Raw genomic sequence first — 27,951 nt, forward strand, 5'->3', positions numbered from 1 at the left:
GTTAGAAACATGTTTATCACATAGGCTACTGCCTTTTCACTGTATTATTTTAAAGATTGGAAACACAATGAATGGATTGTAAAACTAAACATTTATTATTATACTAAAACATTATTTTCTGGAACAGATCATTTAATTTCTAAGTAAGTTGATATACATTTTTGATGTAAACTCTTGTCAAGGTTTTAAGGGTGCAAAGTAAATATTTATAATGTGTTAATCAAAACATAACGTATTAAACATACTGGAGACATGCATCGAGTTTTCAGTTTTGTCGACTGAAGGCTATTGTAAGGTTTCAGCAGTTCTCAGCTCAGCACACACAGGTATATGCTATGGTTCTCGAGTCAAGAACTGGTTGTTGCAGCAGTTCTCGGATCACCAGTACAGAACCGAGAACTGTTTCTTGCAGACACGTTCGATACAGAGAACCGACGAGCTGGAGAGACTGCGCATGCGAGATAACACCGTCTCTGAACCGAACTTTCTTTTGGCCAACTGATGCTGCGCTGTAGTGGTGGAAATTTTGATTCTTTCCAGAGACTCGTTCACTTTTAGTTCGTTCACCAAAATGATTCGTTCTGATTCGTTCACTGATTTGTTCAGTGACCATTTTTCCATATTACACAAATACGTCAGCAGGTGCGGCAAAATGTGTTTTTTCAACTGACGTATTTACTTATTACAAAATAAAAACTGATTTGACTTTATTAAAAATGGTGCCCTACTCATTAAATGAATAAAGTAAGTCTAAATAAGTGATCAAAGTCATTACACTCTTTTTATCTTTTAAATTACACTCTTTTCGGATGACCAATGCACAAGGGTTTTTTTTTTTTTTTTTTTTTTTTTTTTGCATACTAGGCTAGTTAACATTTTAATTGTTTGGTCAGAGATTTACACATTCAAATCTGAGATTATGTTAAACAAGGAGTTATGTTCTGTATGTAAAATATAAACAAGCGTGCACAGTACGGATACCACGCTTTGCATCCGCTTTCTGCTGATTGATGAACTACTCGGTTACTATTGTAACCTCAGTTCGATTTACTGAAGCTTTTATGTAAAACGCATTTGCAGCTGCACAGCTAGCACATTGAGCGTCTGGCTTGCTCATAGGCTGTGCTTCAGCAACTGCACATCCAATGGCGCGGGCGCCTCTGACGTGTAACCAATGAGCATCGTCACACGTCAGAGCTCCCCAAGGGGGCGTGGCCTTAGCCTATAATAGCCCCCCGAATTCGCCATTATAGCAGGTTTCACGACTGAAGCGACAACTCACCAGGTTACTACAGTGCGGCCGGCTACGCAATACTCGTTCCCTATCTCAGGGAACTGAGGTTACGATAGTAACCAAGTAGTTCCCTTTCGAATGGTCACTTCGGTATTGCGTAGCTATACGCAGTGGGGAGGCCATGCAAAACGCCGCACCAGAAGTAACTGGTTACCACTGAACTCAGGACCCCTGAGCCAATAGACAAGCCCTAAACCATTATATATATCACACCAGCGGGTCTTATAAATATATATGTGTCAGTAACAATACCAACATAATATACTAATGAACCTAGACACCGTCGGGGCTATCAGCATAATACAATATAACCAGCAAGCAGGTTTTATATATGTGTATGAATGGTTTTGCACTGTAACAATGTAGACAAGACCAGACACCGTCGGGCCTTTATCATACCGAAAATACCTTCGCTTGTAGAGAAGGCACTTCCATGTTATAAAATTTCATAATTGTGGAAGGCGAGGACCAGCCGGCCGCATCACAAATATCTTGAATGGGAAAGCCAGATGACCAAGCCCACGACAAAGCCATGCCTCTAGTCGAATGGGCCTTAATACCTATGGGGCAAACTTGACCCACCGAGGCATAAGCCATAGATATGGCGTCCACAATCCATCTACACACTCTTTGCTTAGTGACTGGATCACCCTTGGATCGGCCACCAAAGCAGACAAAAAGCTGTTTTGACTGTCTAAAAGACGCAGAACGCTCCAGATAGATTCTCAGTGCTCTGACAGGGCAGAGAAAATTAACCTCCCCATCCTCAGCAGAAGGGGGAAGAGCTAATAATGTAAAGACCTGTGCACTGAACGGCGTTGAGAGCACTTTGGGTACATATCCATGCCTAGGTTTGAGGATGACCTTAGTGTCACCTGGACCAAACTCCAAACATGAAGGGCTCACTGAGAGAGCCTGCAGATCTCCTACTCGCCTGATAGATGCCAGTGCCAACAGGAGAGCAGTCTTTAGTGAGAGAGGTTTAAGACGGAGGGCCCTTTAAAGCCCCCAGGACCATAGAGAGGTCCCAAAGGGGCACAGAAGGGGGTCTGGAGGGGTTGATTCTCCTAGCACCCTTCAAAAACCGCACCACCAAATAATTTCTTCCTATTGATTGGCCAGCCACCAGAGCATGATGCGCTGCAATAGCTGCCACATATACTTTGAGCGTGGACGGGGAGCGGCCCGCGTCCAACAGCTCCTGCAGTAAGGAGAGTATCACAGATACCTCACATGACTCTGGGTTCACACAGTTTTTCGAGCACCAGCTGGAAAAACCTGACCATTTCAAAGCATATAGGCGCCGAGTAGACGGGGCCCTGGCTTCAGAGATAGTATTTAGGACCTTCTCAGGAAGGTCCCTGGGTACCCGTTTAGGGGCCATACCCATGAGAGCATATCCGCGCCCAGATTCTGAACGTCCGGGATATGCATTGCCCTCAGAGAGCTCAGATTGGTCTGTGCCCATATGAGGAGGTCTCTCGCCATGGCATACAGGTTGCCTGACCTGATGCCGCCTTGGCGATTTATGTAAGCCACCACTGACATGTTGTCCGTGCGGACCAGGACATGGTGACTTTTTAAGTTTGACAGGAATGCTTTCAGGGCTAAACCAACCGCTTTCATTTCCAGACAGTTGATGTGTAAGCTCTGCTCCGTGCTCGACCAGAGGCCGGAGACAGTCTTGCCCTCGTGCAGCGCACCCCCAACCCAGGCTGGATGCGTCTGTAAACACCACTTTCCTTCTGGAAACTACCCCCATGGTCTCACCCTTGAGGTACCAGTCCTGAGCCCGCCAAGGAACCAGGGCTCTTAAACAACCGTGATTCACCATGATGCGCAGGGCTGCCTGAATGCCATGCATGGGTTGGCACCCGGCGCTTCAGCCATGCGCAGTAGTCCATACAGAGTACTGACAATGCCGCTGCCATGAGGCCGAGAAGTTTCTGAAAGTTTCTGAAAATTTCTCAGAGCTCAGGGGCTCTGAACGAGGCTGCTAGCGTATTCACTGAGAGAGCGCGCGCTCTCACGTGAGCCGCACTGTCATCGCCACAGAGTCTAGAACTGTGCCCAGAAAGACTACGCTCTGGCTGGGGGTCAGTTTGCTCTTGGTAACATTGATTGTGAGACCCAGGCATTTCAAATGGCCGAGAATCAAATCTCTGTGAGCTATTAGCTCGGTTCTCGACTGTGCCAGCACTAGCCAGTCCTCGTGATAATTCAACACGTGCACTCCCTGATGTCTCAGGGGACAAAGCACTGTATCCATGCACTTTGTGAATGTACGGGGTGCTAGGGATAGGCCGAAAGGCAGAACTGTGTATTGATAAGCTTGACCCTCGAAGGCAAATCTCAAAAATGGCCTGTGATGAGGGTTTATCTGAATATGAAAGTATGCATCTTTCAGATCCATCGTGACAAACCGTGACAAATTGATGACCCAGCAGCTTTTTACAGAAAAACTACCCAACACCAGGGTAAAAATATTTAAAAAAATAACCCATTAAAATGACCCAACAGACTGAACCCAGCATTTGGGTTAAAAAAAACAACAACTCAGCATTTTTTATTAATGTAAAACCCAAGCAGAGGCTGTAAAGGTACAGGTAGAAAGAGTGATTTTAAAGAGCTAATTAGAGCTAAAATTCAGCGCAACACAAGATAAGCTCAATACAGCTCAACTGCAGTACAGTTATTTCATTTCAAACATTGTGAATCGTTTTTCAGATAGTTTTGTTATCTATAAGAAAATGTTATCTATAATTAAAATTAAACTAGCCTACCTGTTGATTCAGTTTTAAATGTTTGCTACAGCAATGTGTGATGCAGGAAGTTTGAAATAAATGTAGGCCTACCTTTTTGATAATTTACATGTATTTTAAGAAGGTAATTTATCAGTCTTTAGTACTTTTAGTAGTTTGATAAAGAGTTAATTTGGACTCAGATCAGCACTGCTTTTGCACTGTGCTGAATTTACCACACTTTAACTAGGCTACAGTTCAAAAAGAAAAAAATGTGTCCATTTAGAGAAATATCTTTCCTTATTTTATGTACATGATCTTAAAATATTCGTAGGCATATATAAATAGCCTACACGACATCTTTCAGTTTATGTTTTCAATACTTAGGCGGCCTATATAAAACAAAGATCGCATTATATCAAAAGTAGGCATTATATTTAAACACGTTAAACGTGAAAATGAATTCCATCAATGTTTCCATCATTTTGGGTGTTGCATGTTTCAAATTCCACGCAAAGAAGAGAACAAACATAAATAACAGAAAATAACGCATTTTAATACGATGCATGGTTACATTATGGATGAGCTGTAGGCTAAACTTACCTCAAAATATGTGACTGTTTTAAACACCCAGAGTAGGTTTAAAGCCAGGAATGGCGTCTCTTCTCTTCCTACTTTATTCATTTCGTTTCTACCGTGTGTTTTGTACCTGGTAAAGGTGTGTCTTGTTTACTTTAAATCCATTGATATGCAAAACAGAAGTACTTCCTACATGGCGCAGAGCGTCATTCAATTGGACTGTAATTTGATACCTGTGTGTGTGTGTGTGTGTGTGTGTGTGTGTGTGTGTGCGTGCGTGCGTGCGTGCGTGCGTACTGGTATTTATGAGGACACAAATGTGTATAATAAAACGGATCCTCCTGTCCTTGTAATCTAAATGTCTTAAAAAAAAATCATGGGTTTTCTGTGATGAGTTGGTTTTGGGTTAGGGGATAGAAAATGTGATTAGCTCAGTATAAAAACCTATGGAAAGTCCCTGTTAACCACATATGCAAACGTGTGTGTTTTACCTGTTTACAGTGGAGCAGAATGGGATATCAGTGTGTCAGTTCTAGCAAATTAGCTCAAAAGGAAAATATGTATAATTAATTACAATGAATTATAATTAATTATAAATATTTGGATTCGTTTCACAATTGAATTAATATTACAAGTATTTAATAAGTTTGTCCACCGAACAGACAGCATAATCAGTTTTCGATTCTAGGAAATAAATTATCTTCCTACCCAAGAAAGAATAACTTCTCCCTAATGTTTACTGTAGCAGGGTAATAGTGTGGCAAAATCAAAAATGTTTAAGTAACTTGATTTGTGAGCGGCAGACACAGAAACAATAAAGCGTGGATATGGTTTAATAAAGGAAACTACGGGTAGGCTACACACAAATAAATTAAGCATTATATACACATAATAAAAGTAAAGAAAGAAAGAGAGAAGGAAAAGATAATGGCACGATTTCAATCAGTTAAAGGGATGCTTCACTTTTTTTGGAAATAGGGTCATTTTACAACTCCCCCAGAGTTAAACAGTTGAGTTTTACCGTTTTCAAATCTATTCAGCCGATCTCCGGGTCTGGCGGTACCACTTTTAGCATAGCTTAGCATAGATCATTGAATCGGACAAGACCATTAGCATCTCTCTCAAAAAAATTACCAAAGAGTTTAGATATTTTTCCTATTTAAAACTTGACTCTTCTGTAGTTACATCGTGTACTAAGACCGAAGGAAAATGAAAAGTTGCGATTTTCTAGGCTGATATGGCTAGGAACTATACTCTCATTCCTGCGTAATAATCAAGAAACTTTGCTGCCGTACCATGAGTCCTGCAGGCGTAGTGATATGACGCAGCGCCTGCCGCCTGATGGCTACAGAGCTGGGGACTATTATCAGGTGCTGCGTCATATCATTACGCCTGCTGGGGAGCTATGCTCAACTGTTTAACTCTGGGGGAGTTGTAAAATGAGCCTATTTCCAAAAAAGTGGAGTATCCCTTTAAACACAATGTACGATAAGCATCAAAGAATCAGGGTCACTTTAAAAGGGCACAACTTCCCAGTGGGCATTTGATGTCAATTTAACATCAATATGACATCACATTGATGTCAAAATTACGTCACAAAATAGGTCAAAAATTAAAGTCATATTGACGTCAAAGTGTCGAGGTCAATTTGATGTCAAGATTTTGACCTCTGCTGATGTCATTTTGCCAAACAAAAAGGTGAAATGCATGGCCGTACACTTATTACCAGCTTCACTTAAAACTAACCAGATTTACTTTCTTTAATTTCCAGTTTAATGAAATCATATTTTGCATTTTAAAGTCACCATGATGGTGGTTAGCGTTTGCTTTAGTTGTGCTCTTGACCCTTGACTCTTTAATATAAATATTTCTCTGGCTGCTATAACTGTGTGTTTATAAAGCACGTGTTGTAGCTAAAAAAGCCATGAGAAAGTGAGTTCATGAGATGTTAGTAGTTTATTAATGATGATGACGATATCATCATGTAATTGCCTGAATCCCTGATCTTATTCAGTGTCTAATGTTTTTATTATATAGGACTTGTGGATTTAAGTCTGTTTTATTCATAATAGAAGTCATTTGATTCTTCAGAAAATCTAGCAGTGTTGTTTATCAAAGATATACTTGGTAGTGATGTCCGGTTCGTGGACGAATCGTTCTTTTGAACCGGTTCTTTTTAGTGAACTGGTCGAACCAGTACACTAAATCGGACTGAATCGTTCGAAACAGTTCGCGTCTTGCGTCAGCACTGATCCACTAGTTACTAAAGTTACTCACTGTTTCGGACATGCCTGAGTCCTGGCAGTCCCTCCGACTCGAAATAAACCAATATCCCGGAGTAGGCATTACTCCAGTAAATCCAACAGTTCACTGAACTGAGACATGTTGTGCTGAGAGAAGTGATAAGCATGAGCAGTTGATACTGAGCATGCGCGCACTACCGAACGTACAGGTACAGCTGTTCTCGGATCACCAGTACAGAACCGAGAACTGTTTCTTTCGGACATGTTCGATACGGAGAACCGATGAGCTGATGAGCTGAGCATGCGTGCAATTTTTTCAGAGGGATGAAATGCATGTTTCTTAAGTATTTTATTGAACATTAAGTGTAACAAAATAAAACATGTTAGAAACATGTTTATCACATAGGCTACTGCCTTTTCACTGTATTATTTTAAAGATTGGAAACACAATGAATGGATTGTAAAACTAAACATTTATTATTATACTAAAACATTATTTTCTGGAACAGATCATTTAATTTCTAAGTAAGTTGATATACATTTTTGATGTAAGCTCTTGCCAAGGTTTTAAGGGTGCAAAGTAAATATTTATAATGTGTTAATCGAAACATAACGTATTAAACATACTGGAGACATGCATCGAGTTTTCAGTTTTGTCGACTGAAGGCTATTGTAAGGTTTCAGCAGTTCTCAGCTCAGCACACACAGGTATATGCTACGGTTCTCGAGTCAAGAACTGGTTGTTGCAGCAGTTCTCGGATCACCAGTACAGAACCGAGAACTGTTTCTTGCAGACACGTTCGATACAGAGAACCGACGAGCTGGAGAGACTGCGCATGCGAGATAACACCGTCTCTGAACCGAACTTTCTTTTGGCCAACTGATGCTGCGCTGTAGTGGTGGAAATTTTGATTCTTTCCAGAGACTCGTTCACTTTTAGTTCGTTCACCAAAATGATTCGTTCTGATTCGTTCACTGATTTGTTCAGTGACCATTTTTCCATATTACACAAATACGTCAGCAGGTGCGGCAAAATGTGTTGTTTCAACTGACGTATTTACTTATTACAAAATAAAAACTGATTTGACTTTATTAAAAATGGTGCCCTACTCATTAAATGAATAAAATAAGTCTAAATAAGTGATCAAAGTCATTACACTCTTTTTATCTTTTAAATTACACTCTTTTCGGATGACCAAAGCTCAAGGGTTTTTTTTTTTTTTTTTTTTTTTTTTGCATACTAGGCTAGTTAACATTTTAATTGTTTGGTCAGAGATTTACACATTCAAATCTGAGATTATGTTAAACGAGGAGTTATGTTCTGTATGTAAAATATAAACAAGCGTGCACAGTACGGATACCTGCGCTTTGCATCCGCTTTCTGCTGATTGATGAACTACTATCGTAACCTCAGTTCCCTGAGATAGGGAACGAGTATTGTGTAGCTACATGCAGTGGGGAAACTCCTTTTCCTCGATTTACTGAAGCTTTTATGTAAAACGCATTTGCAGCTGCACAGCTAGCACATTGAGCGTCTGGCTTGCTCATAGGCTGTGCTGCAGCAACTGCACATCCAATGGCGCGGGCGCCTCTGACGTGTAACCAATGAGCATCGTCACACGTCAGAGCTCCCCAAGGGGGCGTGGCCTTAGCCTATAATAGCCCCCCGAATTCGCCATTATAGCAGGTTTCACGACTGAAGCGACAACTCACCAGGTTACTACAGTGCGGCCGGCTACGCAATACTCGTTCCCTATCTCAGGGAACTGAGGTTACGATAGTAACCGAGTAGTTCCCTTTCGAATGGTCACTTCGTATTGCGTAGCTATACGCAGTGGGGACGCCATGCAAAACGCCGCACCAGAAGTAACTGGTTGCCACTGAACTCAGGACCCCTGAGCCAATAGACAAGCCCAAAACCATGCCTAGGGTACATAACCATGCCTAGGTTTGAGGATGACCTTAGTGTCACCTGGACCAAACTCCAAACATGAAGGGCTCACTGAGAGAGCCTGCAGATCTCCTACTCGCTTGATAGATGCCAGTGCCAACAGGAGAGCAGTCTTTAGCGAGAGAGGTTTAAGACGGCGGGCCCTTTAAAGCCCCCAGGACCATAGAGAGGTCCCAAAGGGGCACAGAAGGGGGTCTGGAGGTGTTGATTCTCCTAGCACCCTTCAAAAACCACACCACCAAATAATTTCTTCCTATTGATTGGCCAGCCACCAGAGCATGATGCGCTGCAATAGCTGCCACATATACTTTGAGCGTGGACGGGGAGCGGCCCGCGTCCAACAGCTCCTGCAGTAAGGAGAGTATCACAGATACCTCACATGACTCTGGGTTCACACAGTTTTTCGAGCACCAGCTGGAAAAACCTGACCATTTCAAAGCATATAGGCGCCGAGTAGACGGGGCCCTGGCTTCAGAGATAGTATTTAGGACCTTCCCAGGAAGGTCCCTGGGTACCCGTTTAGGGGCCATACCCGTGAGAGCATATCCGCGCCCAGATTCTGAACGTCTGGGATATGCATTGCCCTCAGAGAGCTCAGATTGGTCTGTGCCCATATGAGGAGGTCTCTCGCCATGGCATACAGGTTGCCTGACCTGATGCCGCCTTGGCGATTATGTAAGCCACCACTGACATGTTGTCCGTGCGGACCAGGACATGGTGACTTTTTAAGTTTGACAGGAATGCTTTCAGGGCCAAACCAACCGCTTTCATTTCCAGACAGATGATGTGTAAGCTCTGCTCCGTGCTCGACCAGAGGCCGGAGACAGTCTTGCCCTCGTGCAGCGCACCCCCAACCCAGGCTGGATGCGTCTGTAAACACCACTTTCCTTCTGGAAACTACCCCCATGGTCTCACCCTTGAGGTACCAGTCCTGAGCCCGCCAAGGAACCAGGGCTCTTAAACAACCGTGATTCACCATGATGCGCAGGCTGCCTGAATGCCATGCATGGGTTGGCACCCGGCGCTTCAGCCATGCGCAGTAGTCCATACAGAGTACTGACAATGCCGCTGCCATGAGGCCGAGAAGTTTCTGAAATTTTCTCAGGGGCACGCGCTCTGAACGAGGCTGCTAGCGTATTCACTGAGAGAGCGCGCGCTCTCACGTGAGCCGCGCTGTCATCGCCACAGAGTCTAGAACTGTGTCCAGAAAGACTACGCTCTGGCTGGGGGTCAGTTTGCTCTTGGTAACATTGATTGTGAGACCCAGGCATTTCAAATGGCCAAGAATCAAATCTCTGTGAGCTATTAGCTCGATTCTCGACTGTGCCAGCACTAGCCAGTCCTCGTGATAATTCAACACGCGCACTCCCTGATGTCTCAGGGGAGAAAGCACTGTATCCATGCACTTCGTGAATGTACGGGGTGCTAGGGATAGGCCGAAAGGCAGAACTGTGTATTGATAAGCTTGACCCTCGAAGGCAAATCTCAGAAATGGCCTGTGATGAGGGTTTATCTGAATATGAAAGTATGCATCTTTCAGATCCATCGTGACAAACCGTGACAAATTGATGACCCAGCAGCTTTTTACAGAAAAACTACCCAACACCAGGGTAAAAATATTTAAACAAAATAACCCATTAAAATGACCCAACAGACTGAACCCAGCATTTGGGTTAAAAAAAACAACTCCGCATTTTTTACCCAAGCAGAGGCTGTAAAGGTACAGGTAGAAAGAGTGATTTTAAAGAGCTAATTAGAGCTAAAATTCAGCGCAACACAAGATAAGCTCAATACAGCTCAACTGCAGTTCAGTTATTTCATTTCAAACATTGTGAATCGTTTTTCAGATAGTTTTGTTATCTATAAGAAAATGTTATCTATAATTAAAATTAAACTAGCCTACCTGTTGATTCAGTTTTAAATGTTTGCTACAGCAATGTGTGATGCAGGAAGTTTGAAATAAATGTAGGCCTACTTTTTTGATAATTTACATGTATTTTAAGAAGGTAATTTATCAGTCTTTAGTACTTTCAGTAGTTTGTTAAAGAGTTAATTTGGACGCAGATCAGCACTGCTTTTGCACTGTGCTGAATTTACCACACTTTAACTAGGCTACAGTTCAAAAAGAAAAAATGTGTCCATTTAGAGAAATATCTTTCCTTATTTTATGTACATGATCTAAAAATATTCGTAGGCATATATACCCAGCTAACAATTTTACGTTCTGGGAACGTTAGTTTTTGGTTCCCAGAACGTTCCCAGAATGTTCCCAAGAACATTCCCTATTGGTTAGTCAAATCAAGTCAAGTATATTTGTATAGCGCTTTTCACAATACAGATTGTATCAAAGCAGCTTCACAGTGTTAAATTAAAATAATACAACAAGGTTTGTTTCTAGTGGAATTTATTGATTGATAAAATAAAATTGAATATCCCCAAAATATCCCCAACTGAGCAAGCCAAAGGCAACAGTGGCAAGGAACCGAAAAACTCCATCAAGTGACCTAATGGTGTCCTAAAACTCCATCAGGTGACCTAATGGAGAAAAAAAAAACTTGGGAGAACCCAGGCTCAGTCGGGGGCCAGTTCTCCTCTGGCATTTATGAACTAGAGGCCGGATTGTAGTTTGAACTGTAAGATTAAAAATATTACATGAATGCCTGGCCGAAAAGATGCGTCTTTAATCTAGTTTTAAACTGGGAGAGCGAGTCTGAGCAACGAACAGTATCAGGAAGGCTATTCCAGAGTTTTGGAGCTAAATGTGAAAATGCTCTTCCTCCTTTGGTGGATCTGGATATCCTAGGTATGACCAAAAGCCTCGAATTTAGTGATCTTAGAGAGCGCGATGGATTATAGGGTGATAGAAGATCGGTTAAATAGACTGGAGCTAAGCCGTTTAGGGCTTTATAAGTCAGTAGCAATACCTTGTAATTAATACGGAACTTTATAGGTAACCAATGTAGTGATGATAATGTACATTAAGTCTGACCTAGTATATAATGAACATAAAAAGATACTTATGTGGTAGTAGTTCACTTAAAAAAAAAAATCATGTAAGCATTTACTCAGTTTCACTTGGTTCCAAACCTGTATGGCTTTCTTCTGTTGAACACACACATAAAAATATATATTTTGAAGAATGTTGGTAACAAGACATTTAATGGTAGTCAGTGACAAGTGTTCTGTATATTCAATTGCTGTACTTTGTTGACTGATTGCTGGATAATTTGCAATAAACAGTGTCTTTAAATCAAATAAAGTGGATTACATCACTCCAGTTGTGAGGTTTTTACACTGACTATCTGTCTGTCAAAGAATTCATATCAAAGTACTACAGCTGGTTATTAAATTAATTAACATTTTAGGGCCAAAGTAAATTTCTAATCTTCTGATGCATTATGAACCATCCAGAGCAGACCTCTCAGGTCATCTGGGACAGTAGACATACACTTTTATATCAAATTTATAAGTCAAAATAAAAAATAAAAAGTCAAAACAAAACATGGAGAAGCAGCATTCAGTTTTTATGCACCATATCTGAAACAAATTCACTGAAAACTGAATGTATGCTGCATATTTTAATTCTTTTAAATCGAGTTTAAAGACTTTACTGTTTGCCACTACCTTTTATTAATTGGAAAGGAAAAAAAAAAAATGTATAATTTCTTTTCATGTTGCACTATGTTGCTGTTAAGTTTTATGTAAAGTACTTTGAAAATTTGCCTTAAATCAAAAACTATTATTTCTTACTCTAATCTAAAAACAAAAATATATTGGTATCTTTAATAATAATAAAAAATAGTAATGATAATATTCATAGTTTCATGCTTACCACCTTGAATTTAGATATGGGCACACAGTTGCAATAACACGTGCAGGTAACGTTAACTTGTTGGAGAAAAATAGTACTCTGCAATGGTAATGTTAAAATGTCACGGTTTCTACACATTATAACAACTAACTAATTTAAATAATAAACATAACAAAAAATAGCATTCATACTTACAAGATCGAAGTAGAAATTTGAAGGTTTTCAGAGTGTTGCTCGCCCGTTGCTCTCCGACAGCAGCCTCGTGTAAAATAAAATTGAAAATGGAGGATATGTGTATCGCGAGATCTGGCTAAAGTGATCTAGTCGCGCAATGCCAGTAGTCCCAGTAGTCATGTCTCAGTAGTGTTTCGATTGTGCCATCTAGCGGTTGAGAAATGCCATTGCATTTGATTTAATTTGAAATGATAGACAGTCATATCGTAGATTGTGTATGAATGTTATGTTTATGTGTGACAGCAAACATTAAGCTGTGTGAGCGAAAACATTTTTAAGACTAATATTCTTATACTATATCGCTGGTCTGAATCAGGGCTATAGCCAAGCCGTACGTAGACCAGATTGCTTTGATTTCGCCAGGTGGGCTAAAGCAGACCGCATATAGCCCGTCCAATTCGGAGCTAAATCGTGACTACAGATCGACCACGTCGTGAAATGACACACTGAACCTTGTAGATATCATTACCAATGCGAACGTGATGAAATATAAACCATTTCATGCACTTCCTGGCAAAAAAACTACAATTAATCAGTTTTGACTAAAAGTGGGTTACAATAGCCGGGTCTGAATACGAGCTAAATCGTGGCTACGCACAGCCTACACATATAACATGTAAAATAAAGCAAACCAAACAACTTGTAAGCACAGTTGACTTTGCTTACATGATGGAATATCATACATCTCACAAGTTATTTTGGAAAAAAATACATTTATCCAGATTGAATGTTATTTGGGCTAAAAGTGGGTTACACATAGCCGGACTATATCGGGTCTATATTTAACCCAGACGTTGAAATGACGGCTATTCGCCTTATTCACCTCGAACGTTCCACCGAGCCTGAGGGGTACACTTACCACTTCCGGGAGTTCTCACTCACAGCGCGAATTCTGTCAGTGCAATGGCGCCTCACTGCTGTGTTACCAAATGCACTTCATCACACAGGAAAAAATCGAATAGAGGACAAACATTTCACCGTTTCCCAAAAGATCAGGGACTACGTCGACAATGGATAATAAACATCAGAAGGGATCCTGGTCGTAATTTTAAGGTAAGTTTATGTCTGGTGCTGTGAGGCTAAGCCGTCTCCATACGTTAGCTTGTATCGCTAGCTAGGCTAGGACAGAACTAACAAGTTTTAGTAGATAGATTAAGGCAGAGAGCCAGGTTGTTGAAATATACAGCCTAGTCAAAAATTAGTAGTATGTTATTTAAATCTACCACCACAGATTCACTAGTATAAGCATATTCTGAGTGACCTTGTTTGTATTAGCTTCTAGTCACAACTTCAAGCTAACCTAGGGAACACATCACATCAGTTTTCATAGCTAGGAGGATGTACAGGAGTCAGATTGAGTCTGATCAATAAAATTATACATGTAAAAATGTTTATATGATTGCATTTTATTTGCTGATGCAGATAAACACATACACAAAAGTGTGCTCGGAGCATTTCCTCCCAGACTGCCTTGTGAAAAGCAAGACTGGCATCACCAAGTTGAAACAGGGAGCTGTGCCAACTGTGTTTGCATGGAGTTCTGTCAGATCAGAGAGGAGGAGTGTTGTTAGAACTGCAAGGTAGTATTTAACATTAGATGAATTAAGTTACTAGTTTGTAATGCATTTATTAACTGTGTGTATTGACAGTATTTCTCTGTTGATGATTTCCAGTAATGTTTCCACGGATCTGGATGATCGACATGGTGTGAATGTGTTGAGGTATGTAAAAGATGTAATTGGTTACATGAATTGAGCATGAGTATCATTGTAAAACACCTAATGTGTCCATCAATATGTTTCTCTTATACTTCCAGTGAAGAGACACCCCCTCCGCACCCAGACCATGAATATGCTGCACTGCCTCCCTCACTTCAAGATCAACTTGAGGAAGCCCGCAAGACCATCGGTGATCAAGAACTTTTAATTTTAGAGCTTCAACAAAAACAGTTTTTGATTTCAAATTTTCAAGGTGATGATAAACAGATATCATTTTATACAGGGTTCCCAGATTACGATACATTTAAAGCTGTGTTTATGGCCCTGCAACCTACTGCAGAAAATATGGTGGGATGGAGTCAGGCGCAGCGACTTAAACATTCAAGTGGGGAGGTACTTCGTCAAGGCTTTAGCGCCTCTAAATTGTCCACTATGGACCAGTTTTTTCTTTTTCTTTGTAGGTTGAGGCAGGGATTTCCTGAGCACGATCTTGCAACCCGTTTCCATGTATCACAGTCAACAGTAAGCAGGATCTGTGTGACCTGGGTCAATTATTTGTATTTTATGTTGGGATCACTTCCAATGTGGCCTTCAAGGAAAACTGTGGATGAACTTATGCCAGATTGTTTTAAATGCACGTTCCCGGCTACTAGAGTTATATTGGATTGCACTGAAATTCATGTACAGAAACCTAGCTCCAAGGTCCTTAACTCAGCGATTTATTCACACTACAAATGTAACACCACATTCAAGGGCCTAATAGGCATTGCCCCCTCAGGTGAAGTGACTTTTGTCAGTGATTTATATACAGGTTCAATATCTGACAAAGAAATTACCAAAAAATCAGGTATCCTTTCTGTTCTCGAAGAAGGAGATATGGTAATGGCCGATAAAGGCTTTCTCATCGAGGACCTTCTCTCTGAAAGACAGGTCTCCCTTGTAATGCCTCCTTTTTTAGGCCCAAGTGGACACTTCACTGCAGATGAAGTACGAAAGACTCAAGCGATAGCAAGACTGCGAATTCATGTAGAGCGCGCAATTAGGCGGATTAAAGAGTACCATATTTTTGATAAAGTCTTACCCATGACACTTGTGGGCTCCGTTAACCAACTGTGGGCCGTCTGTGCCCTTTTAACTAACTTTCAAGGTCCTCTCTTTTAAAATTGTAATGTTAATGTAAATATCTACCACTGTTATGTAGATCTCTAAAACTGAAATCTTAACCATCATTATTATTCTTCTTTATGAATCTGTACAAAGCCTTAACCATCATTATTATTGTTCTTTATGAATCTATACAAATCCTTAACCATTATTATTATTGTTCTTTATGAATCTATACAAATCCTTAACCATTATTATTATTGTTCTTTATGAATCTATACAAATCCTTAACCATTATTATTATTGTTCTTTATGAATCTATACAAATCCTTAACCATTATTATTATTGTTCTTTATGAATCTATACAAATCCTTAACCATTATTATTATTGTTCTTTATGAATCTATACAAAGCCTTAACCATTATTATACGTCTTATTTATGAATCTGTACAAAGCCTTAACCATCATTATTATTGTTCTTTATGAATCTATACAAAGCCTTAACCATTATTATACTTCTTTATGAATCTGTACAAAGCCTTAACCATCATTATTGTTCTTCTTTATGAATCTATACAAATATGTGAACTTGTATTGTTACCATAGCACCTTATCATGGTCAGTGTATCACAGGATCAGTCCCTGTCAGACCTTATAATCACTTCTCATGCTCTTTACTTTTACATACCTGTGAGTGATTGTTTTACATGTATGTGTGTGTATGTATAAGCTACTGTATGTGTATCTATCTAAAGAATAAAGTACAATTGTATTACACATGGATGATGTCCTTCTTAACTTTATAATTTAATATACCAGAACAGGTCGGAATATCAGAAAACATCAAACAAACATTGATAGGCACACTGCTCTAGGTTTGTAAAGGTAACTTTGTACATAGAAGTTGATACAAGAGAATAATGTAAAATGGCCTGCCTGTATACTGTAAGCATGGAAAAGGAACCAGAACATCAGAAAACAGGCCATTCAAAAAACATTGATAGGCACAATGGTCTAGGTTTGTAAAGGTAACTTTGTACATAGAAGTTGGTACAGGGGAATAATGTAAAATGGCCTGCCTGTATACTGTAAGCATGGAAAAGGAACCAGAACATCAGAAAACAGGCCGTTCAAAAAACATTGAAAGGCACACTGCTCTAGGTTTGTAAAGGTAACTTTGTACATAGAAGTTGGTACAGGGGAATAATGTAAAATGGCCTGCCTGTATACTGTAAGCATGGAAAAGGAACCAGAACATCAGAAAACAGGCCATTCAAAAAACATTGATAGGCACAATGGTCTAGGTTTGTAAAGGTAACCATGTACATAGAAGTATGAAAAAGGAACCGGAACAGGTCAGAACATTAGAAATTACATTAGGAACAGACCATTTAAAAACATTAACAAAAGAGAACTATATACATAAACAGATTATCAGTGATGTATTACATGATTTTGTTACACAAAGACGGCAGAAAGTGAGAGAAAAAGAATGTGTCCAATTTACATTTCATGTTCTCCCACTCCTTTGGTTGGAAGTGCACCCGCTCCAAGTGATGGTCATCACTGCACTTCACAAAAAAGTCACACCACTTCAACCCAGTGATGCCCATCTGCCCCATCACTTGAAAATAGTACTCGTGTGTGGTCTTCAGGCTAAGGCTACCATCAGCCTTGCAACGCAAGTACTTGCAATCCCTCACGCTCTCTTTGTTGGGGCACTTGATCTCCAGGAGGCCGTGCGTTGGTGAGGCACTGGGGTCAATCACTTTTCGGTCAGGTGAGGCACCTAGGTGTGGGGCGTGGTGGTTGATGACGAACCCACAGGGGAAGATCTCATAGCCAGTGAGGTCTTGATATTCGGCCGCAGCAACAGGCTCCAGTTCCAAACCTCTCTTCATCACCTTAGTCTGCACTATTTTCTTTTTCAAATTGGCCGCTAATACGTTGCAGTCTGCCACCCTTGAACAGATCCTCTTGAAGGAAGAGGAGGTAAGACGGTTGGCTCGAACTTTATGCCAGGTCTTGCTATGGCTCTGTTCCCTTGTCTCGATCTCCAGCTGTATTGCAACAGCCTGAGTGACCACCAGGCCACCATAGTAGCATGACTCAGTTTCATCCAGGACAGTGTAAAATGAGCATGGCTGTGATGGTAAGGGAAACAGGGGATCATCATTAGCCCTGGAAGACTGTGTTGCGTGGTAGGTAAGCACAGATCCCTTTGGAAGGTCTCCAAAGGCGGTAGAGACAAGAGCAGCAGGCTGTTTTCTGTTCTCCTCCAGCAGCTTGAACATCTGACTCTTGCTTTTTATTTGACTCAGGTTTCGGTGTAGGCTCTCTGCAAAGGCATTTGATGGAAGCGGGAGTGGCACAGGACAGTACAAGTTTGACATCACCCCTTCAGACGAGCGTTGCCTCTTTGGCGGAGGTGCGTTGGTCACCGGTGGTTTTAGCTTTGAGACACTCACAGAGCTCACCGTTCTTGGACTGACACCCAGTGCCCTCGATGGAACGTGCCAGGTTTGAGGCAGTGACGTCTTGCTCGTTGTTGGGGGGACAGATGTGTAGCCCATCTTGGCAAAGTGAGCGAGAGTGTAGAGCAGCCCGATGAGATGGTTGCACTGTCCCAAGCCAGCTTTGCAGTTGCACTGCGTCTCCCTTATAAATGGCTGCTCAAGTGACAGCTCCACCTGAAAAGATAATCAAACTTTAGACACTTGACACTTCAGAGTTGCTATTAACAAATATATGGCATATATATATATATATATATATATATATATATAAGTTTGGAAACACTACTATTTTTAATGCTTTTGAAAGAAGTCTCTTATGCTCATCAAGCCTGCAGTTTAAAAAAAAAAAAAAAAAAATCAGTAATATTATGAAATATTATTACAATTTAAAATAATGGTTCTCTTTTTTAATATACTTTAAAATGTAATTTATTTTTGTGATGCAAAGCTGAATTTTCATCAGCAAGTACTCCAGTCTTTGGTGTCTTATGATCCTTCAGAAATCATTCTAATATGATGATTTGATACTCAGTTATTATCAATGATGGAAACAGTTGTGCTGTTTAATATTTTTTTTGGAATACTTTTTTCAGGATTCATTGATGAGTAAAACGTTAACAGCATTTATTCATAAAAACAGCATTTATTCAAAATAAAAACATTTCTAACAATATAAATCGTTACCATCACCTTTTATCAATTTAACGCATCCTTGTTGAATTAAAGTACTAATTTCTTTAAAAAAAAAAGTTATTGTTCCCAAACTTTTGAACGGTAGTGTATATTGTTACAAAAGATTTCTATTCTAAATAAATACAGTTCTTTTTAACTTTTTATTCATCAAATAATCCTGAAAAAAGTATCTCAGGTTATAAAAAAAATATTAAGCAGCACAACTGTTTCCAACACTGATCATAAATCAGCATATTAGAATGATTTCTGAAGGATCATAAGACACCAAAGACTGGAGTACTTGCTGATGAAAATTCAGCTTTGCATCACAAAAATATATTACATTTTAAAGTATATTAAAAAAGAGAACTATTATTTTAAATTGTAATAATATTTCATAATATTACTTTTTTTTTTTTTTTTTTTTTTTAACTGCAGGCTTGATGAGCATAAGAGACTTCTTTCAAAAACATTAAAAATAGTAATGTTTCCAAACTTTTGACTGGTACTGTACGTATATATCATAGGTATATATACGTATATATACGTACGTACGTACGTACGTACGTACGTGCGTACATACATACATATATATATATATATACATACACACACACACATACACTTAGTGTGCAGTGAATTAGGTACATCTGGCATTTAAATTATCTGCCATGAAAATATTACAGCTACATGCTGGTAGTGGTAGGTTGTTTACAGCTGTGATGCTTGTGAACACAACTTGAAAGATACCTAATATCTTGGACACTCATTGTACAAAAAAGTCAGGGTTGTGGAAAAGCTCATATTAAGATCGAACAGTATGGATTCCATATTATGTCAATTTTAAACAGATTTGTAAGCTAATTACATTTTGAAGAACCTTCCTCAACCCTGGATACACTGCTCCAGGAACTGAGCAACTCTTATCTTAACATGAATGTTAATACTTACCTTACCTTATCACTTACCTGATAGTTATACTGTCATTACACTATCATTGTCAACAAGTAATAGCAACATGCACCTAGCCCTGTCTGGCTTTGCTAATTTGAAATAAGATAATATTTGAGTAGATATTAATGAGGCTTATGTGATATTACAACAACTACAGATAACATGTTAATGAGATAAAATCAACATGTTATTTTCAGTAAGACAGGGAAAGGTACATTGTTGATATAAACTCATATAACTCATATAAACTCATAATGAACATTTAGCAAGCTGGTTTAACTGTGGCACTGCTCTGCGAACTGAGCAGTTTGTACCACTTAGCACCTGTATGTTGTAAGGTGCCTCATTTTTCCGCACCGAGGGAAAAGACCTAGCCCTCACAAATATGTGTGATGGGCTCCTATTAACTGTCGATTAAAGACATGTTAAGTGTTAAATAAAATCTAACATAGACATGTTAAGTGTTAAATAAAATCTAACATAGTACACATAGTCAACAATTCCATATCACAGCTAAACTTACTACCCCTAGCTGCTACAAGCTACTAGAAACTGAGGTAAATTAGCGTCCATTCATACCTTCAATATCGTGGATAAAACCTTCGATCCAGTTACTGTATCCCTTAAGTAACACAGCCCGGGGGATGTTGCAGTCGGTACTGGCCCACTGCTCCACATTTTGTATAGTTAATTCTGGAAGACAGGAAAGATTGGTGGTCCACACTGGAGTTTCCATTGCTTGTGCTGCGTCGGAGTCAAACTTCAGGGTTTGTGTACCCTCAACGGCGTTCGAGTTTTCAAAATGGCCGCCAGGTGAATAAAGCGAATTGCTTGCTGGGTTTAGATGCACCACGATTCTATCAGATAACGAATTCTTGAAATCTTCAAGTAATACCAATTCACGAAGTTTACCAAAATCACTTACCTTGCTGGATTGACACCACTTATCAAAAAGAGCTCCCTTGTCACGGGCAAACTCCACAAACGTCTGATTGGCACCTTTTAAATGACAACGAAACTTCTGATGATAAGCTTCTGGGACTAACTCATAGGCTCGGAGCACAGACGCCTTTAATGCATCGTAGTCAAGACTGTCTTCAATTGACATAGCAGCACATACCTCCTGCGCTTTCCCAACCAACTTGCACTGAAGTAAAAGCGGCCAGATTTCCCTAGGCCAACGCAAGGCAGCGGCTATACGTTCAAACGCATTAAAATAGGAGTCAACCTCACTTTCTCTAAACGTAGGGACTAATCGAATTTGTCTACTGATGTCAAATTCATTTGAATTTATAGGTGACACATGAGAATCAACATTAGCAGAAGGGGCAGGTGATAAAGGAACTTTAAATGTACTCACCGGCAAACGACGCGCACCTTGGCTTTCCAGATCGTGCTGCTTCATCTTCAAAAGCTGTGTGCTATGCTCCTGCCGCTTAACTTCTAAATCAAGTTCTTTAAGCCTAACTGCCAGTTTAAGATCTTCTGTGTTTAAACCTACTAGTGGATTAGCCACAGCATTTCCATCCACAGATTCCCCACCAGTGGCTTCCGCATCCTGCTGCACACCTGTTTTGGCATTTCGCAACTCTGGACCGGATTCATCAAATTCAAAAACTCTGATCCTCACTAACCTATCACACAAAGTTTCCCGAATTACTTGCTTTGTCCCAGCTCTTGGAATAGGTATATCGTAAAAATCAGCTATCAGAAACAAGTCAGATTTACAACATTTCTCTAATGCTTGCAAAGTAGGTGAAAGTCTAAACGCTTCAATGCTAAAGTCCATTATACAACTATTTCCAACTCCCCTGCACAAATAAAAGATGCCAATCAGAAACAACAATACATGCATTTAGCAAATAGTGTACTCACCAGCAAGATTTCCGAAAAACACTGTTCCCGAAGATGAGAGAAAACGAAAATAATCAAACGAGAGGACAAAAATTATGGCCTAACGAAAAAACGGACGAGCCCCCATTTATTACGATTCGTCTAGGGTTAATCGTAACAAAAGAATAAAATAAATAAATAAACATGTGTCCCACGCCCAGTCGTCAGACCCAAAGGACTCAAATGACTTCAAAAATCAAGAAAAACGATAAACGTTTTATTAAGACAAGAAAATTTGAACAATTTGAAAGTTGGATGTATTCAAATAAAGTAACGAAAAAAAAAAACAGTAGGTGTTATAGTCTTCAGGAAGACCCAAGGCCCAAAATAACAAACAAAACAAATAATAAATAAAATAAGCAACTAACTTCCCTCAAAATATCCAAAATCAAAATGACAACAAATAGGCTAACCCTCCATACTCTAACAAAACAGAACGAACAGGATTTCAAAAGAAAAGGGCAGGTCAACCCTACAAAGAACACCACTGAAAACAAAGACAAAAAAAAGTAATTAACGTAAGCTGCTACAACAATGGTCTGACGGCTGGAGAGGAGCCAGGAGAAGTGCGACCGGCCCGGAATCGCAACAACTCGTCCTCTGGAAACGGAAGCACGGTCTTAAACCCACGTAAAGGGGTGGAGCCAGCTCACAGCTAATCATCGTAATCCTAAAACAAACAGCAAAATAAGCACACACACAAAAAATAACAATAACAAAATAAATACAAATACAAACAATATACAAACTCAAAACATTATACGAAATTACATAATTCCGTAACAGCGCTATACAAAATAAAGTTATTATTATTATTATTATTATTATCAAAATATTTTACATGACGAATAAAAAAGGGCGGTGGGGCTCGGGTACAAACCAAAAATGTAGGCCTGATTAATTAGTAATCATTTCAATTAATTGCATAGTAATATTTGCTTGGAAAAAGAAATTAACCTTTTAAAAGACATTTCATTACGTTCATGTAAATTAGCTAATATAGATCAACCTAAAAGTTTTGTTTTTATGTGTGTGATAAATTGATGTCCACTAGACTGTTGGACGATGGTCCCAGATCAGTCCCAGTTCTAAGACTGTTTTGTCCTTTTTCTCCCAGTGACTCAAAATGGCCGCCACTAAAAGAGTGATGACTGAGGCACTTGAGGAGCTTATTGAAACAGATCTCCAAGAATTGAAACAGCGCCTATGGAGTGGAATGAGGTCAGACATCAGCCCTATTCTTCGAGAAAAGCTGGAGAAATCTGACTGTATGGATGTGGTGGATTGTATGTGTGTTGAAGGCTGTAGAATGCACTGATTGCTACTACGGTTCTAAATCACCTTAGAGTATTAATACACAATTAATGTCCAGTAACTAGGAGAGGAGCAAAGAAACCAGAGTCAAAGATCAAATTCACTCACTGTATTGATTGATTGATATTCATTTTCTCACAATGTCAACAAAATGTAAATATCACAATAAACAGCGTAGGCCTACGTAAAATAAACAAACAATAAAAACGATGTGGTTATATTCAAAAGATACAATTATATTCAGAGAGAGCAACGAAGTGGTGGTAATAAGTAAGTGTACTCAGTTTTAAGAAGTCCCAAGTATGCCAGAGGAAGTCCACTTAATGGAAGAAGGGTGCAGATGTCAAGTCGATCCTCAGACGAAAGGGTTAATTGCTGCGATGTTCAGTGTGTGTGTGTTGGGTTTGTGTGACAGGTCAGCTGGACAAAATGTAGATGAACGTGTATGTGTGGTTCTATAATAAAATAAACAAACTCAATTAGTTTCTGTTACAACTCTTACAATAAAAATGCTGCGTCATTATCACTTCACGTGATTGAACGTGAGAGGCATCACAAACTTGTGATACAGGTATAATATAGCAGCTGTTCTTTTATAACTGAATAAATATCTTATTAATGCATTAAACAGAATATCAAACAATCATTATTAGACAAAATAAATGTAAGATAATCACTTACAGTCTGCAATGACGCACACGCGAGTGTTCACCACAGAAATCCAACAACCTCAGGAGCGATCACACAACATCAGCCGCCCATCACATATGAAATACCAAACTGCTCACCAGCTATATTATCGATCTATAACTTTATGGCCTTCTGATGCACCTTAACTCGTCTCGTTTGCTCACAATAATAACTCGCGCCACATTTCTTCACTCTTTCCTCCATTGCCGCGAATATGCGATCTCGCGTCATTTTTTACAGAACTCGCGAGACTTCTGATTCAAACCCCGCCCACTCGGCAAACTCAACACTTGAATGGAACAATGTAAAACTATAATAACAACATAAATATAAAATGACCATGCCCTTTTGCACAGCCGCCCCCAAATTTGGTATGCAAATTTGCCATTAGTAGGGTCTATGAGGAACTCTCTGAGTCTGGGGGTAATATTGGCAATTCAATCAACTTAGCTACTGGTCTTGTGTACGTTTGATCTTTCACTTTGACCACAGCTGTTCTGACTCTCCCATCTGAACTAGGAATGACAGAAGAGACAGTACCAACTCTCCAGAGCGCTCTTGGAATCTGCTCGTCAACAATGAGTACTACAGTACCAACTGCAATATTCTCTTTCTCTCTCTGGCATTTCTGTCTTGACTGTAATGTGGGTAAAAAGTCATGAATAAAATGCTTCCAAAAATGATCACTCAGAACCTGACTATGTCTCCATCTTTTCCTACTGAGTAATTCTGGGTCTGAATAGACAACTTGAGGCAAGGAGGAGTCAGGCCGCCCCATCAACAAGGAATTTGGCGTCACTGGGTCTGGATCTGCGATGTCGCTAGAGACATAACCCAAGGGTCTAGAATTAAGGATGCTCTCAACCTCGATCAGAATGGTTCTTAATACCTCCTCAGTAACTGTCTGTGCGCCTAAGGTAGTTCTCAAGGCTGTTTTTACAGACCTCACTTCTCTCTCCCACGAGCCGCCGAAATGAGGTGCACTTGGTGGATTGAACCGGAATCTGATTTGTTCTTTGGCCAACTGGTCTCTGATACTGGGCTGAATCTGAGAGAAGGTGTCCTCCAGCTCTTTACATCCACCTCGGAAATTTGTTCCCTGATCCGAGAGAAGCTCATAGGGTTTCCCTCTTCGGGCAATGAAACGCCTGAGTGACAGCAGGAATGAATCTCCATCCATGTGATCCAATAGGTCAAGATGTACGGCTCGAGTAGTGAGGCACTTGTATACGATACCCCACCTTTTCTCAGTGCGGCGGCCCACCTTCACTATCAGTGGTCCAAAACAATCTACTCCAATGGAGTAAAAAGGAGGTTTACACAATCGCAGACTTGATGGGGGTAAGTCTGACATTCTAGGAATCATTGGCTTGCCTCTCCACTTGTTACACTCAAGACAGTGGTGCTGGTGTCTTCGAATCGCCTCTCTTCCCCGCAAAATCCAAAACTTACGCCGCAGCTCGGCATACACTCTGCCGGCTCCCGGGTGGTGCAACTGTTCATCGTAATGCTTGATTAGAAGCTTCACCACGGGATGATTCTGTGACAGAACGATAGGGTGTAGAACTGCATCACTCAATCCATGACACCTACGAAGTCGTCCTCCTACTCTAATCAAGTCTAGCTCTTTGTCATACTCAGGAGCAAGCTTAAGAAGTCGGCTCTGTGCAGAAATGTCTTTCCCTCCCTTGAGTAAGGCAAACTCGTCAGGAAAGTCTTGCATCTGACACTGTCTAAGGATAGACAATTCTGCCTTCTGAAACGCATCTGCACTCGGTGAATCTGTGTTGCCAGCCGCCCCATGAAGAACTCGTGCTGTAGCCTCTAATAACTCAGTATAGCTACTAAATTGACTGGGATCAGGTTCAACTTGCAACTTATGTTCAGTCAACGAACCGCAAAACACAGATTTCTTAAGTTCCTGAACTTCTTCGGGGCCTTTCTTTCTGGTGCCTTAGGCCAACAGCTGCTAGACTGCATCAAGAAAGCTGGTCCTTGTTTCCATCGCGTTTCTTCAGCTAGCTGAGCCAATGACAACCCTCGCGTTATATCATCCGCAGGATTGGCTGCAGAATTGACATAACGCCAAGCTCCAGGGTCAGACAACTCTTGAATTTCTGTGACACGGACTCCTACGAACACTCGGTATCTGCACGAATCAGACTGTAGCCAAGCAAGAACTGTAGTCGAGTCAGACCAATAGACGAATCTGGAGATATCTAGAGTTAGCTCTTTCTTCAAGACGTCTCCTAGCTGCGCTCCTGTCAATGCAGCGCAAAGCTCTAAACGAGCAATGGAGATCTGTTTCCTCGGAGCGACTCGTGACCTTGCCGCCATGAAGGCAACCTGCGTGTTGCCCTGATCATCTTCAGAACACAAGTAGGCTACAGAGCCGTACGCCTTTTCAGACGCATCACAAAACACGTGAACACTGCGGCTCTTGATAGGATACTGAAGACTGGAACTGTAGCATCTTGGCAGGTGGATCTGAGACAATTGTGGAAGCTCGCTCTCCCACTGATGCCAAATGTCTAGTAAGCCAGATGGTAGATTAGGATCATCCCATTCTCGTTTCTTCTCCCACAACAACTGCACGACAATCTTGGCTCTTGTGGTATACAGAATGAGATATCCAAGGGGGTCGTACAGCTTGGCTAAAGTGCGATAGATACTCCGCATCGTAATTTCACCATCCTCCCTCTGGTAAGGTTTGTATACCAATGTGTCTGGTCTACATTGCCATATCAATCCAAGGGCATTCTCCTGCGGGTTGGCCATTTCTTGACTGAGCTGAATCTCACCACTCTTCGACTTCAACTCAGCAGGAAGGTGGTGAATAACCTTGGGGATGTTACTGGCCCATTGCCTCAATTCGAATCCACCGTCCATAAGATGACACTGCAATCGGTTTACCAGCTGCAGAGCTTGAGCTTCAGTAGAGACACTCTTGAGACAATTGTCAACATAGAAGCTACGCTCCACCGTTTGACGTACTTCATCAGTAGCTTCGAGATCCATCTTTGCATGGGACTGAAGTGCGTAGGTAGCACAACAAGGGCTACATGCAGTGCCAAATGGCAGAACTTGCCACTGATACACGATGGCCGGTTCAGATGTTTTTCCATGACGCCACAAAAAATGGAGGAAGGGTTTATCTTCGTCAAGGAGACGGATCTGATGGAACATACCCTTCACGTCACTGCAGATGGCCACAGAATGTTCTCGAAAGCGGAGCAGAACGCCCAACAAGCTGGCACTTAAAGTCGGACCGGGGAAAAGATGGTCATTGAGAGACTGACCCTGATACTCAAAAGAACAATTGAAGACAATACGGTTCTTTGCATTGTGATGAACCATATGATGTGGTATGTACCACGCCTTGGAACTCGGATCACATTCTGCAGATGTCAATGGGGTGACATAACCCGCTTGCAACAATTTCTGAATCTCTGATTCGTAAGACGCAGCCATACTAGGCTCTCTAGACAACAGAACGGACAATACTTTTTCGGCTTCTCCTGTAGTCTTTCTGAGTCCATATATTCAGTCTTCGGGAGCTCTACCAATCCTACTTTCTGCTCTCTTCCATGTAGAACAGTAGTCAGCTTACGGGGCACAAAGCCAGTTCGCTTGTCTTTGTGAACGCTGTGTTTCACTTGATCAGGATAGGACCCATACTGTGTTCCTTCTACCTACACACGAACCTCATATTCCAGCCAGTCTGCGAAATCAATCAGCGTTGGAATAGGTGTCTGAATGGGGTTAATGAATCTCTTGAAGTTAGCTCTTAGGTCGTACGTCAACTTGGCTAAGAGACGAGAAACATGAGAGCCACATTTCAGTTCAGTCCAACCTGTGCTACCTAACTGGTTTAACATTCCAACCAGTGCTCGGACACGAAGGGCAAATGCCTTGAAAGACTTCACATCCCCGCTCCTGATATTGGGCCCATCCATCAGATTAGTGATCCTTTGCAGTGCCAATTGATGTGGCTGCCCATACATATCAGTGAGCGCTCTCATAGTGTCACTGAATGGAGTGCGACTGTGACTATACGAGTCGGCGACAAGTAAAGCATCTTCCAGCTTAAGGTGGTCCATAAGTATTTGGAACTTAAAAGACTCAGAAGCGTCTTCAGGAAGAACGTTGTTTAATGCAAGCTTAAGACGAGCAAATTCTCGAGGATCATCCCGAACGAAATGAGGGATTGTAGGAGTTGGCCCTCGATATTGCAT

At 40.8% G+C, this 27,951-nt stretch overlaps 2 protein-coding genes and 2 long non-coding RNA genes across 4 annotated transcripts in view; 1 reads left to right on the top strand and 3 right to left on the bottom strand.

Moving 5' to 3' along the window:
• Nucleotides 1-4,742, bottom strand: part of LOC307154479 (NLR family CARD domain-containing protein 3-like) — a gene marked incomplete at its 3' end in the record, with an annotated part of 72,424 nt that extends 67,682 nt beyond the window's left edge. The window contains exon 1 of the mRNA XM_079864465.1: nt 4,639-4,742. The remainder of the gene's footprint in view (nt 1-4,638) is intronic.
• The window catches only part of LOC307154461 (protein NLRC3-like), a 143,138-nt gene that overhangs the window by 84,499 nt on the left and 30,688 nt on the right, over nt 1-27,951 (bottom strand). The gene's annotated exons all lie outside the window — the stretch shown is intronic.
• Nucleotides 11,878-13,270, bottom strand: LOC307154561. Its single transcript, XR_013820380.1, has 3 exons — nt 12,815-13,270; nt 12,641-12,718; nt 11,878-11,910 (listed from the first exon to the last, which is right to left on the bottom strand). It is a non-coding gene; the product is annotated as an uncharacterized lncRNA (long non-coding RNA).
• Nucleotides 14,289-14,721, top strand: LOC307154566. Its single transcript, XR_013820386.1, has 3 exons — nt 14,289-14,433; nt 14,527-14,574; nt 14,670-14,721. It is a non-coding gene; the product is annotated as an uncharacterized lncRNA (long non-coding RNA).

Source organism: Squalius cephalus (assembly GCF_949319135.1).
Source record: "Squalius cephalus genome assembly, chromosome: 2".
In the NCBI taxonomy this organism is placed as follows: domain Eukaryota; kingdom Metazoa; phylum Chordata; class Actinopteri; order Cypriniformes; family Leuciscidae; genus Squalius; species Squalius cephalus.